At 39.1% G+C, this 13,793-nt stretch overlaps 1 protein-coding gene and 1 non-coding gene across 11 annotated transcripts in view; one reads left to right on the top strand and one right to left on the bottom strand.

Annotated features, from left to right (window-relative positions):
- RABGAP1L (RAB GTPase activating protein 1 like) overlaps window positions 1-13,793 on the bottom strand; it is an 865,831-nt gene that overhangs the window by 821,744 nt on the left and 30,294 nt on the right. The window lies entirely within an intron of this gene.
- Window positions 2,966-3,067, top strand: LOC134735046 (small nucleolar RNA U13). The gene has a single exon (XR_010117907.1). It is a non-coding gene; the product is annotated as a small nucleolar RNA U13 (small nucleolar RNA).

Below are 13,793 nucleotides of genomic sequence, written 5' to 3'. Positions count from 1 at the left end.
ACCAATGACTTTCTTCACAGAATTGGAAAAAACTACTTTAAAGTTCATATGGAACCAAAAAAGAGCCTGAATTGCCAAGTCAATCCTAAGCCAAAAGAACAAAGCTGGAGGCATCATGCTACCTGACTTCAAACTATACTACAAGGCTATAGTAACCAAAACAGCATGGTACTGGTACCAAAACAGAGATATAGACCAATCGAACAGAACAGAGCCCTCAGAAATAATGCCACATATCTATAACTATCTGATCTTTGACAAACCTGACAAAAAGAAGAAATGGGGAAAGGATTCCCTATTTAATAATGGTGCTGGGAAAACTGGCTAGCCATATGCAGAAAGCTGAAACTAGATCCCTTCCTTACACCTTATACAAAAATTAATTCAAGATGGATTAAAGACTTACATGTTAGACCTAAAACCAGAAAAACCCTAGAAGAAAACCTAGGCAATATCATTCAGGACATAGGCATGGGCAAGGACTTCATGTCTAAAACACCAAAAGCAATGGCAACAAAAGCTAAAATTGACAAATGGGATCTAATTAAACTAAAGAGCTTCTGCACAGCAAAGAAACTACCATCAGAGTCAACAGGCAACCTACAGAATGGGAGAAAATTTTTGCAACCTACTCATCTGACAAAGGGCTAATATCCAGAATCTACAATGAACTCAAACAAATTTACAAGAAAAAAACAAACAATCCCATCAACAAGTGGGCGAAGGACATGAACAGACACTTCTCAAAAGAAGACATTTATGCAGCCAAAAAACACATGAAAAAATGCTCATCATCACTGGCCATCAGAGAAATGTAAATCAAAACCACAATGAGATACCATCTCACACCAGTTAGAATGGCAGTCATTAAAAAGTCAGGAAACAACAGGTGCTGGAGAGGATGTGGAGAAATAGGAACATTTTTACACTGTTGGTGGGACTGTAAGCTAGTTCAACCATTGTGGAAGACAGTGTGGCGATTCCTCAGGGATCTAGAACTAGAAATATCATCTGACCCAGTCATCCCATTACTGGGTATATACCCAAAGGATTATAAATCATGCTGCTATAAAGACACATGCACATGTATGTTTATAGCGGCACTATTCACAATAGCAAAGACTTGGAACCAACCCAAATGTCCATCAATGAAAGACTGGATTAAGAAAATGTGGCACATATACACCATGGAATACTATGCAGCCATAAAAAAGGATGAGTTCATGTCCTTTGTAGGGACATGGATGAAGCTGGAAACCATCATTCTCAGCAAACTATCGAAAGGACAAAAAACCAAACACCGCATGTTCTCACTCACAGGTGGGAATTGAACAATGAGAACACATGGACACAGGAGGGGGAACATCACACACAGGGGACTGTTGTGGGGTGGGGGGAGGGGTGACAGATAGCATTAGGAGATATACCTAATGCTAAATGACAAGTTAATGGGTGCAGCACACCAACATGGCACATGTATACATATGTAACAAACCTGCACGTTGTGCACATGTACCCTAAAACTTAAAATATAATAACAAAAAAAAGAAGAAAAAAGCCAACTAATAATAGCATGAGAAGTAGTTTAACAAAAAAAGAAAAATACAAGCATACATTCCCTTTAGAACTAGCACATTGTGTAGCATCTAAATAAAATAAACGATGATAGAATAAAGTACATATCACAGCTAAAGAATAGTTTCTAGGCCGGGTGCGGTGGCACCTGTAATCCCAGCCCCTTGGGCGGCCAAGGTGGGTGGATCACCTGAGCTCAGGAGTTCAAGACTAGACTATCCAACGTGGTGAAATTCCATCTCTACTAAAACAAACAAAAATTAGCCGGGTGTGGTGGTGGGTGCCTATAATCCCAGCTACTCGGGAGGCTGGGGCAGGAGAATCACTTGAGTAAGACTCCATCTCAAAAATAAAAAAAAAATTTCTACACTGGGTGTGGTGGCTCACACCTGTAATTTCAACACTTTGGGAGCCTGCAGCAGATTACTGCTTGAGGCCAAGAGTTCAAGACCAGCCTGAGCAACAGAGTGAGACTCCGTCTCTACAAAAAAAGAAAAATTAAAACTAAAATTAAAAAATAGTTTCTATAAACTACCATAATGATAGGAGCAGACTAAAACAAAAATTAATGACCAAAGTGAGCACCTCTTTCTGAATGAAAGAAAAGTGACATGTAAAACCATGGCCCTGGTGGGTGCTACTGAAGGGACAAGAAAACAAACTTGTTTAAACAGACAAAGCCACAGTGACTTCAGATGTGGATAACTGAAACCAAATGGGGACACATTGAAAAAGTTTTTCACCTTTTTTCAAGACAAAAGACACTGTACTTTATCCTGTAAAGGTTATTTATATAAATGCAAAAAATCAACAGGGACAAGAGAACATAGCTAAAATTGTATGTCTCAAATAATATTGCAGCATAATTATTAGAAAAACAAGGTTCAACGTGACTAGAAAACAAATATAGCAGGAAACAAACACGATCTCAATCCCATAAATGTCAAGTAAACAAAAAAGCACAGAAAAGTTAAACCTTAGAAGTATCAAAGTGGCATAAACTAAATATAACACAATTTGTAATCTTCAAAATATAACTTGTGCCACCTCTGGAAGCAGTTTCAACAATCTCCCCAACTGATTAAATCTACTCTAGTAAAATATGATTATTCTATAGGTTTATGGCAAAAACATCTGTATATACATGTTTTCTAGGAGCCATCCCTCTACCTCATATACAGATTTCTTTTTAATTTTTACTCACATTCAGGTAACTGTAGATAATAACCTAATGGACTAATCAAGTACAAAAAGGTATAAAATTTTCCTGTCAAGAATAGAAGCTGTTATGCCAGCTTACTTCGCTAATTTGCCAAAGAGTAAGATATATGTGTTTCACATTTTAGGAACACCAGATTGTTAGCTAACACCTACACAAGAACTTATATAGATCCTTTTGTAGTTCATACGCGTGATAACCGGGTTTTCACACACGTATGAGATGTGCCTCCCTCAAACCTTGCTACAGCATTGGTACATTATCTGTCTAACATGGAAAAAAAAGACATCTCAGGTACCTATTTTAGCTTATTTGATTTTTACTTCCCTCTTACTCTAACTTGTTACAAAAATCTCGAATCTTAATGAAAACAGTGAATATGACTTAATATTTATTTTCTCTTTAAAGAAATACCTGGATTTAAATCTATAAACCTCATATTTGTTTCCTATGAGTAATCATGATTAGAGAGAACCTAAGAAAGTATTTTTTAGAGCCAATAATTCTAAGAATAGCTATTACTTCCTTCATGGATTTTTCAATTTTCCCTCAATCACCCTCACTGTTATTTCCCTGAAGCATTGTGCCAAACCACATTATGAGGGAGGGGAGACAAGAACCATCAACACTGATTTTTGAATCATGGAAACCCAGAATAAAATTTACCCTATTTAAGATTTTCAAAAGACCATTAGAGATACTGAATTGGCTCTCACAATCATGAAGGAATATACTATTAAGGAAATAATGAACAAAACAACTGATCTTTTAAAACAGAATGTTTTAGAATTGAAAAACAATGTATGGGCCGGGCATGGTGGCTCACACCTGTAATCCCAGCACTTTGGGAAGCCAAAGTAGGCAGATCACTTGCGGTCAGGAGTTCGAGACCAGCCTGGCCAAAATAGTGAAACCCCGTCTGTACTAAAAATACAGAAATTAGCTGAGTGTGGTAGTATACACCTGTAATTCTAGCTGCTCAGGAGGCTCAGGCAGGAGAATTACTTGAATCTAGCAGGCAGAGGTTGCAGTGAGCCGAGACCATACCACTGCACTTCAGCCTGGGCAACAGAGCGAGACCCTGTCTTAAAACAGAAAAAAAAATACATGAATAAAATTGCCTCCACTAAAATATATGACTCAAGACCCTACTGGTCAAGTGTGTAAAATAACATAAAATTCAGGTCTGATATGTCCATAATTTTCATATCCCATAATTTTAAGTGTTTATATTGAAAGCACTGAATTTTTAAATTTTCCTCAGTAATATGAACTTTTTCTTTTGTTGAGACGGAGTTTTGCTCTTGTTGCCCAGGCTGGAGTGCAATGGCGCAATCTTGGCTCACTGCAACCTCCGCCTCCCAGGTTCAAGCGACTCTCCTGCCTCAGCCTCCCGAGTAGCTGGGATTACAGGCATGCGCCACCACGCCCGGCTAATTTTGTATTTTTAGTACAGACGGGGTTTCTCCATGTTGGTGAGGCTGGTCTCGAACTCCCAACCTCAGGTGATCCACCCACCTCAGCCTCCCAAAGTGCTGGGATTATAGGTGTGAGCCACCATGCCTGGCCCTGGCCCTCATCTCTTTTCCCATTAATGCTGGAGGGGGAGCCTCACAAGCCAAGACACCTGCTAGTTGTTGGACTCACTCACTCTTGATGACCAAGGTGCCCAGCCAGTAATATGAACTTTTAAATATTACTTTACATCAATTCCCCAGTACAGTGCAATGCATGCTGCTGCTGATCAGAAAATCTCATTTCCAATGCACCCTGTTGCTATCAGAAAATCCTCATTCGATTACTAAAAAGATTTTCATTTTGGAAAGACTTATTTTCATGTAACTTCAACAATCATCTTAAATCAAATAAATCAAAATACTAACCCAGAATCCAAAGAGCTTAAAAATTCAACTATTCTCAATTTACTCTGATTAAGTCAATTCCCTGAATTTAGGGATTATTTACTGTGCGTCCTTCTCTCTCTAAAAGCCAAGAGTAATATCACAAATCTGCAAAGTCATTGTGAGGCTGGTTTGGTACAGTAAATAACTCCAAAATGAACTCGACAATAATGTATTTATTACTTCAAGAAACTCCTGATGGCCTTTCTCTGTATATTATAAACAAGATCTAAACCATATAAACTATGGATTTGGACATTTTTATCATTACAGCATGAATATTTAAAAATCAAGAAAAGCAGCAATTATTTACCAAGAACTATTCAATCGCTTTAATAGTCTCCAAATATAATCAACTTAGAACAGTGTTTCTAAGTCATAATAAGGATCTGTATTTCAAAAAAGGTTTCCAGCTGATCATGATACATATACCCAACTACTTTAAATATGCGCATTTTAGAGGAGTATGCTATGTAATCTCCTTATCTAATTTAATTCACACAACATTCACACAACCAATAATTACTGGGTCCATCTTCTTTAACAGGAACTATGGTTGATTCTGAAAACACATTCATATAAAATGGGTTTTTCTGCACTTCATGAAAAGGTGTCAGCTACACGCCCAGACCTCCAAGAATATCTACATAACACACACCATAACAGATTTTTTTTTTTTTTTTAGATGGAGTTTCGCTCTCGTTACCCAGGCTGGAGTGCAATGGCGCAATCTCAGCTCCCTGCAACCTCCGCCTCTTGGATTCAAGTGATTCTCCTGCCTCAGCCACCCGAGTGGCTGAGATTACAGGCGCCTGCAACCATGCCCAGCTAATTTTTGTATTTTTAGTAGAGACAGGGTTTCGCCATGTTGTCCAGGCATAACAGATATTTTAAAAACAAGAGATCAGATGTATTGTGCTACGCTTAAGAAACAGAGAATCAAGCAGTGTGACAGAGGGGTTGTGAATGAGCAAAATTAAGGAAATAAATTCTATGGTTTTCCAAGTGTATTATGTGGAAACTCAGGGGCTCCTTTCACCAAGAAGGATCTAAACACATCTTCTACTGACCATCATGATTAAGATCAGGCAGTGTATCAGTTTGGAACTAAACCTACTTATAAGAGTTCAAGCCCTTTGGGATATTAACAAGAGGCCATTAAAACCTAACTATTTGACACTCAACTGCTGGAGTCAGATACACTTGGGTTTAATCCTGGCTCTACTATTTATGAGCCTTATGACCTTAGGTGAGTAAATCTCTAAACTTCAACTTCGTTAAGTTTACAGGAAAAATAGTACCTACCACAGAGTTGTTGAGAAAGAGTAAAGGATATAATTAATACGTAAAGCACTGGGCACAGTGCCTGGCACATTTTAAAAAGCTAAATAAATATTAATGTTTATCACTTATTGTTCTCGTTTATGATATTATGAATCCCAGATCAGTCATTCCTGGGGCTTCAAGAAATATTGCCACCTTTCATTTTTCTTAAATCAAAAATTTAATATGATCTACATCTACCTTTGTTATAAAACATCTCAAATTCCACCTTATGCTAAGACTAATACTAAGCTGGCAGAGATCTCCCACTATAAAAATGAGCAGAAGACAAAGTTGATGTCCAAAAAAATACCATAATTCAAATTATGGATACTAGCTTAAACAATGAATGCACATTTCTTCAGAAACAGATTTACTATAAGATACAGTAAAACATGTTTATAAAATTTCTAATTGACGTTCTCAGGACAATCCAAGAGAAGATTACAGACAAGAAACTAGAGCTGGAAGTTATGATGAGGAAACAATCTAAGATTTGGAGAAATTGCAGAGAAAAAATAATATGAAAACAACAGCAGAACTGGCCAGCAGATTAGGAACTTCAGTAAACAGAAAAAAGAAAAAAGATGAAAAACTCAAAAAATTTTCCCAGAAAGAATAGAAGGATTAAGAAATATAAATGCTGCTCATGCCTGTAATCCCAGCACTTTGGGAGGCCGAGGCGGGTGGATCACGAGGTCAGGAGATCGAGACTATCCTGGCTAACACGGTGAAACCCCGTCTCTACCAAAACTACAAAAAATTAGCCGGGCATGGTGGCAGGCGCCTGTAGTCCCACCTGCTCGGGAGGCTGAGGCAGGAGAATAGCGTGAACCCAGGAGGCGGAGGTTGTAGTGAGCCAAGATCGCGCCACTGCACTCCAGCCTGGGCAACAGAGCAAGACTCCGTCTCAAAAAAAAAAAAAGAAATATAAATGCTGACGAAAGAAAAATATGGAGATCATATCCAAAAGAGGCAATCTAAATAAAATAATTCCACAAGAAGAAAATAAAAAGAACTACAGGCCGGGCGCGGTGGCTCATGCTGGGAGGCCAAGGCGGGCGGATCACGAGGTCAGGAGATGGAGACCATCCTGGCTAACAAGGTGAAACCGTGTCTCTACTAAAAATACAAAAAATTAGCCAGGCATGGTGGTGCACACCTATAATTCCAGCTACTCAGGAGGCTGAGGCAGGAGAATCACTTGAAGCCAGGAGGCGGAGGTTGCAGTGAGCTGAGATCACGCCACTGCACTCCAGCCTGGACGATAGAGCGAGACTCTGTCTCAAAAAAAAAAAAAAAAAAGAAAGAAAGAAAGAAGAAAGGAAAGGAAAGGAAAGGAAAGGAAAGGAAAGGAAAGGAAAGGAAAGGAAAGGAAAGGAAGGAAAGGAAGGAAGGAAGGAAGGAAGGAAGGAAGGAAGGAAGGAAGGAAGAAAGAAAGAAAGAAAGAAAGAAAGAAAGAAAGAAAGATAGATAGATAGATAGATAGATAGATAGATAGATAGATAGATAGATAAAGAACACTCCAGCCTGGATGATAGAGCGAGACTCTGTCTCAAAAAAAAAAAGAAAGAAGAAAAGAAAGAAAGGAAGAAAGGCAGAAAGGAAGAAAGGAAGGAAGGAAGGAAGGAAGGAAGGAAGGAAGGAAGGAAGGAAGGAAGAAAGAAAGAAAGAAAGAAAGAAAGAAAGAAAGAAAGAAAGAAAGAAAGAAAGATTAAGAACACTACCCAAAGTCACTAGTATCATAACAGGAATTGGAAACCAAACAATCTGGCTCTTCAGTCCGCGGTCTTAAACATATTACACTCTCAAAAAAATACGAGAAGGAAATTTTTCTAAACTGAAGAAAAATCTGAATCAAAACATGTACAGATTTTGAGTATATGGGGAAAAATTAATTAAAACATGCCAATATCTAAATACAGCCTAATAAAAACATTTTTTAATCCTACAGAAAAACAAGAAATCAAAAAAGATTACAAAGAGGAAAAAAGGAGAAATGGATAGGAAGGGCCAAGAGGAATCAAGTTAATCTCAGACTTCGTCTGGAAAACTAAAAGCCAGATTATAATGGATCAACCCTTAAACTTTCCCAGGGAGAAACATAAAGATCAAAATCTGAGAATCCCGTATCTGCACATGTACATAATCAAGTCCTTCTCAACTGGACAAGAACTCAGAAAAGAGATCACTCATATAATATACTCTTCCTGAAAATAATTATCCAAATATATATTCCAGGTTATCAAGAAAGAGCCAAAATTTTAAAACAAACACTCAAGGAGGGGGAAATTAGTCTATAAAGAACTAAGAGTGAACAATAAAATCAATTCACACCATATTAGGGTGAAATCACTTGTGATTCAATGTAAAGACCTCCTGAAAAACCTGATTTTATAAACTGGAAAATAATAATTTGTGTCAATCTAATTTCAAAGCAAACCCTGCGCCAACCAGCAGTCACTACCCATTCCCCCCTTCCCCCAGTCCTGGCAACCACCTATCTGTTGTCTGTCTCTTCCTGTTGCTTTTTCTTCTTATAACTTTTTAGACATTCCTGACTATTCAAGAGACTGTGGCCAAGGCGTGCCGGCCCACCAGGTGTCGGGTAACTGATAACAATCTTAGCACTTTTCCTGGGAGCAATACAGAGCCAACAGGTCACTTTCTCAGAACTGGTCTCTAAGATTTAAAATCCTACTGACAGTCCCAGGCTTCAGAATTAACTGAAGCCAGCCAGGCACGGTGGCTCACGCCTGTAATCCCAGCACTTTGGGAGGCCGAGGTGAGCAGATCATGAGGTCAGAAGTTTGAGACCAGCATGGCCAACATGGTGAAACCCCATCTCTACTAAAGATACAAAAAATCAGCTGGCGTGATGGCGCACACCTGTAATCCCAGCTACTTAGGAGGCTGGAGCAGGAGAATCGCATGAACCCAGGAGGCAGAGGTTTCAGTGACTTGAGATCGTGCCATTGCCCTCCAGCCTGGGCGTCTCCAAAAAAAAAAAAAGAATTAACTGAAGCCTAATCCTGTAGATTCTCCACCACCACCACCATTAATTACCACAAGGGAGATGAGAATGGTTACTAGTGACTGAGTGCTTAGTACGAATGCAATTAAAGAGGTACCAAAGCCAAGCAGGTCAGTGTTGACCCCAAGCTGAGCACTAAGAATGCCTGGTTTTGAATTATGGCTTCTATATGAATCAGTTTAATGACCCTGAACATGTAACTTGATCTCTCCATGCCTTAATTTTTTTCAGATGGAGGATAAATATTCCCATCTCGCAGGATTGTTGTTAACATAAAATGAGTTACCATAAGTGCTTAGAACAGCACACATAAAATTATTGCTCCTATTACTGTAGTAATCATTGAACTATGTATATGTATATCAAAATATCATGTTTTACACCTTAAATATATACTATTTTAAAAGCTCCTATTTCAAATGACAGGTATTCACTAATGTACAGTTGACCCCTATTAATACTCCCTTCTCCAAAACACATGAAGAATATTTCTGACATTTTATTTTGACAAGAATATCTAAACCTATACCTGGCATTCTGTGTAATGTTTCTATAAGGGCATATCAGCATAAAGGTAGTCTTTTGTTTCCTGAAATGAGTAGGTCAGAGAAACAATATTAGTTTAAGGAAACAGGTTTTCTATTTTTGGGGTTTTTTCTGAGACAGAGTCTTGCTCTGTCACCCAGGCTGGAGTGCAGTGGCATGATCTTGGCTCACTGCAACCTCCCCTTCCCAGGTTCAAGCGATTCTCATACCTCAGCCTCCCGAGTAGCTGGGATTATAGGCATGCACCACCATGCCCAGATAATTTTTGTATTTTTAGTAGAGACAGGGTTTTGTCATGTTGGCAAGGCTGGTCTTGAACTTCTGACCTCAGATGATCTGCCCACCTGGACATTCCAAAGTGCTGGGATTACAGGCATGAGCCACCGTGCCCAGCCAAGTTTTCTACTTTTAACAGCACAATTTAAGAATGTAACAAATGTGGCAGTTATAATTTTTAAAGATGTAAACATTCAAGGTTTGATTTGTTAAGAATAACTGTTAAGGATAACAGTTATCTTTTTATTACTGCTATTTGCTAAACCAGAAACTACTACTATAAACCAGAAAGTTCTGGGCATTTTAGTCATGTTTATGTTCGCAATCATCACTCAAATAACTGTATTCCCACCTTACAAATGAAGGAATACGTTCAAAAGGGTTAATTTGTTTTATTTAATATAGCTCATTAAAATACATAATTCAGTCCAGATCTGAAGCAACCATATCAATCTTACTTTGTGGTGGTCTGTCTCCTACAGTAACGACAGCATTGTCAGGTGCCCATCTGAAGCCCAATGGTGATATGCCTGCCTAGTTTCCTGCCCAAAGTGTTTATCTGAAGGGACTCTGGCAAAAAAACTTATTCCTTTGTTCTCCTATTTTCATGTGGGGGCTTTCACTTTTTGCTAGGAGTGCAATACTGTAATATTCACCACATTTTCTTACTCACCTTTACCAGTAATGAAGCTCAATACTTTATTTGGTCCATGTTTGGCTTATTGTTTCCCTTCTCTGTTAAGAAATCAGAGGCTGGGTGCAGTGGCTCACGTGTGTAATCCCAGCACTTTGGGAGGCCGAGGCAGGTGGATCACCTGAGGTTGGAAGTTCGAGACCAGTCTGGCAACATGGTAAAACCCTGTCTCTACTAAAAATACAAAATTTAGCTGGGCATGGTGGCATGTGCCTATAATCCCAGCTACTCGAGAGGCTGAGGCACAAGAATCACTTGAACCTGGTAGGTGAAGGTGCAGTGAGCCAAGATCATGCCACTGCACTCCAGCCTGGACAACAGAGTGAGAGACTCCATCTCAAAAAAAAAAAAAAAAAACACCTCAGAGAGGTGGATAAGTGGATAAGTGACTTAATTAGACTCTCTTGAACCTCCAACTGCCATGTGTTATGCAGTTAGAGAAATAATCAAGGTTTGAGATCAAGCAGATATAGTTAATGAAACACACTGACAACATAGAACTACAGGGATGAGTATTATCATTTACAGAATAAAACCACTAACATAAATGTTCTATGTTCAATTATAACATTTCAGAGATAGTCTATTCTTGAACATACCTTTACTTCCATCTATGAAATTTTTAGACCATTCAGTCTAATACTCTAACCACTTCGAAAAAAACTAAGTCAATATCACCTGCTCTTACTGCTGCACAGAAAGCAGACTCTATGTATAAATGCATTCAGTCCTACATTCTGATTCCAATTTTTAGTCTGGCCCATCTTTCCACTGATTAATATAGATGTCTTTCTAGACCTTTGCTTACTCTGATAAGCTAAATCTGAACATTTCCCTGTGCACTGACTGTTCCTGAGTCAGTGTGTCTCTATTATTCCAGGAATATCTCAGCATATGCCCCAAGCATCTTCTAGCATTATTCTCTATGCACTGGCTAATAAAAACCAGCAGGGCAGTAAGCAAGCTGATTAAAGCATACCAAGCAGTTATAAGACCTGGGTTAAAGCCAAGAAGAAAGCAACAGGAATGTGACAGGAAAAGGAGGAGGCAGCTAATAAATGTTTAATTAGCAGCTACTATGTGATCCCCTCCCAAAAAAAGTATGGGTACATATTATTGGCCCAATTTATGAGGGTAGCAGACTCAAGTAATTTTCCCCAAGGCTATACTACACATAAGAGGGAGAAAAGTAATACAATGTTTCATGATCTGACTGACCAATCTTTTTTTCTCAAACTGGTGACGTACATCTTCAGGCATAAACTGAAACATACCAGGTATATACTAAGAAAAAGAAAGTGCTAAACCAGGTATGTAGTGTCAGCTCTCTTCATTCACCCGAGTTTTCAAAAATTAATAGACAAACAGGAAATGATTTTTCTTTTTCTCACAGTAATTCAAATATTTCTATATTTATATTAACAGTATGCAATGAAATGCAAAATCCACACACATTCCTGAGATAAAACACAGAATTTAAGAAATTTTCAAGCTATTATAAGGTACAGGCATACCTCATTTTATTGTGCTTCACTTTATCATGCTTTTTCATTATTATTCTATCTGTTCTGGTGATCTGTGATCAGCGATCTTTGGTATTACTATTGCAATAGTTTACAGGTGCCACAAATCGCACCTATCTAAGACAGCGAACTTCAGAGTTTAAAGGCTGTATGTGTTCTGCCTGCTCCACCAACTAGTCATTATTCCATCTCTTTCCCTCTCCTTGGGCCTCCCTATTCCTGAAACACAACAATATTGAAAATAGGCCAATTAATAATGCTACAATGGCTTCTAAGTGTTCAAATGAAAGGAAGAGTTGCAAGTCTCTCACTTTAAAGCAAAAGCTAGAAATGATTAAGCTTACTGAGGAAGGCAACATGTTGAATGCGGAGACAGGCCAAAAGCTGGGCCTCTTGTATCAGTCAGTGAAGTTTGAATGCAAAGGCAAAGTTCTTTTAAAAAATTTAAAGTGCCAGTCCACTGAACACACAAATGGTAAGAAAGTGAAACAGACTTTTGCTGCTGAGTAGAAAGTTTTAGTGCTTTGGATAGAACATCAAACCAACGAACCATTGTCTTAAGCCAAATCCCAATCCAGAGCTAGGCTCTAACTCTTCAATTCTAAGCAAGGATGAAAAGGGTAAGGAAGCCGTAGAAGAAAAGTTTGAAACTAGCAGATGCTGGTTCATGTCATTTATCTTAGTCTGCTTTCTATTGCTTATAAAAAAATACCTGAAACTTGGTAATTTGTAAAGAAAATGATTTCTTACAGTTGTGGATGCTGAGAAGCCCAAGGTAAATGGGCAGCATCTGGTGAGGGCCTTCTTTCTTTCTTTCTTTTTTTTTTTTTTTTGCGACGGAGTCTCACTCTGTCGCCAGGGTGGAGTGCAGTGGTGTGATCTCAGCTCACTGCAACCTCCGCCTCCTGCGTTCAAGTGATTCTCCTGGCTCAGCCTCCCAAGTAGCTGGCACTACAGGTGCATGCCACCATGCCCAGCTAATTTTTGTATTTTTAGTAGAGACGGGGTTTCACCATGTTGGCCAGGATGGTCTTGAACCCCTGATCTCATGATCCACCCGCCTCAGCCTCCCAAAGTGCTGGGATTACAGGTATTAGCCACTGCGCCCAGCCAAGGGCCTTCTTTCAGGTGAGGACTCTCTGCAGAGTCCTGAGTAGAATGGCAGAACAGGGAATCACATGGCAAAGAGGCTGAATATGCTAGCTCGGGTCTCTCTTCCTTTTCTCTTTTTTTTTGGAGACAGAGTCTCATTCTGTCACCCAGCCTGGGACTACAGCTGGCACTACAGGCACACACAACCACATCCAGCTAGTTTTTTTTTTTTAGTTTTTATAGAGACAGAGTCTCACTATGTTGCCCAGGCCGGTCTCAAACTTCTGGGATCAAGCAATCCTCCTGCCTTGGCCTCCCAAAGTACAGGGATTACAGGCGTGAACTACTGCATCCAGCCCCTTTCTCTTCTTAAAAAGCAACGAGTCAGTCTCACTCCCATGATAATCCATTAACACATTAATCCATGAATGAATTCATGAGGGCAGAGCCCTCATGACCCAATCACCTCTGAAAAACCACACTTCTCAATATTGCCACAATGGAAATTAAGTATCAACAGAAATTTTGGAGAGGACAAATATTCAAACGATAAGCAAGGTTTAAAGAAAAGCCATCTCCATGACATGTAAGTATAAAGTGAAGCAGTAAG

Source organism: Symphalangus syndactylus, chromosome 12 (assembly GCF_028878055.3).
Source record: "Symphalangus syndactylus isolate Jambi chromosome 12, NHGRI_mSymSyn1-v2.1_pri, whole genome shotgun sequence".
NCBI lineage: Eukaryota > Metazoa > Chordata > Mammalia > Primates > Hylobatidae > Symphalangus > Symphalangus syndactylus.
This window is presented reverse-complemented; position numbering and strand designations above follow the sequence as displayed.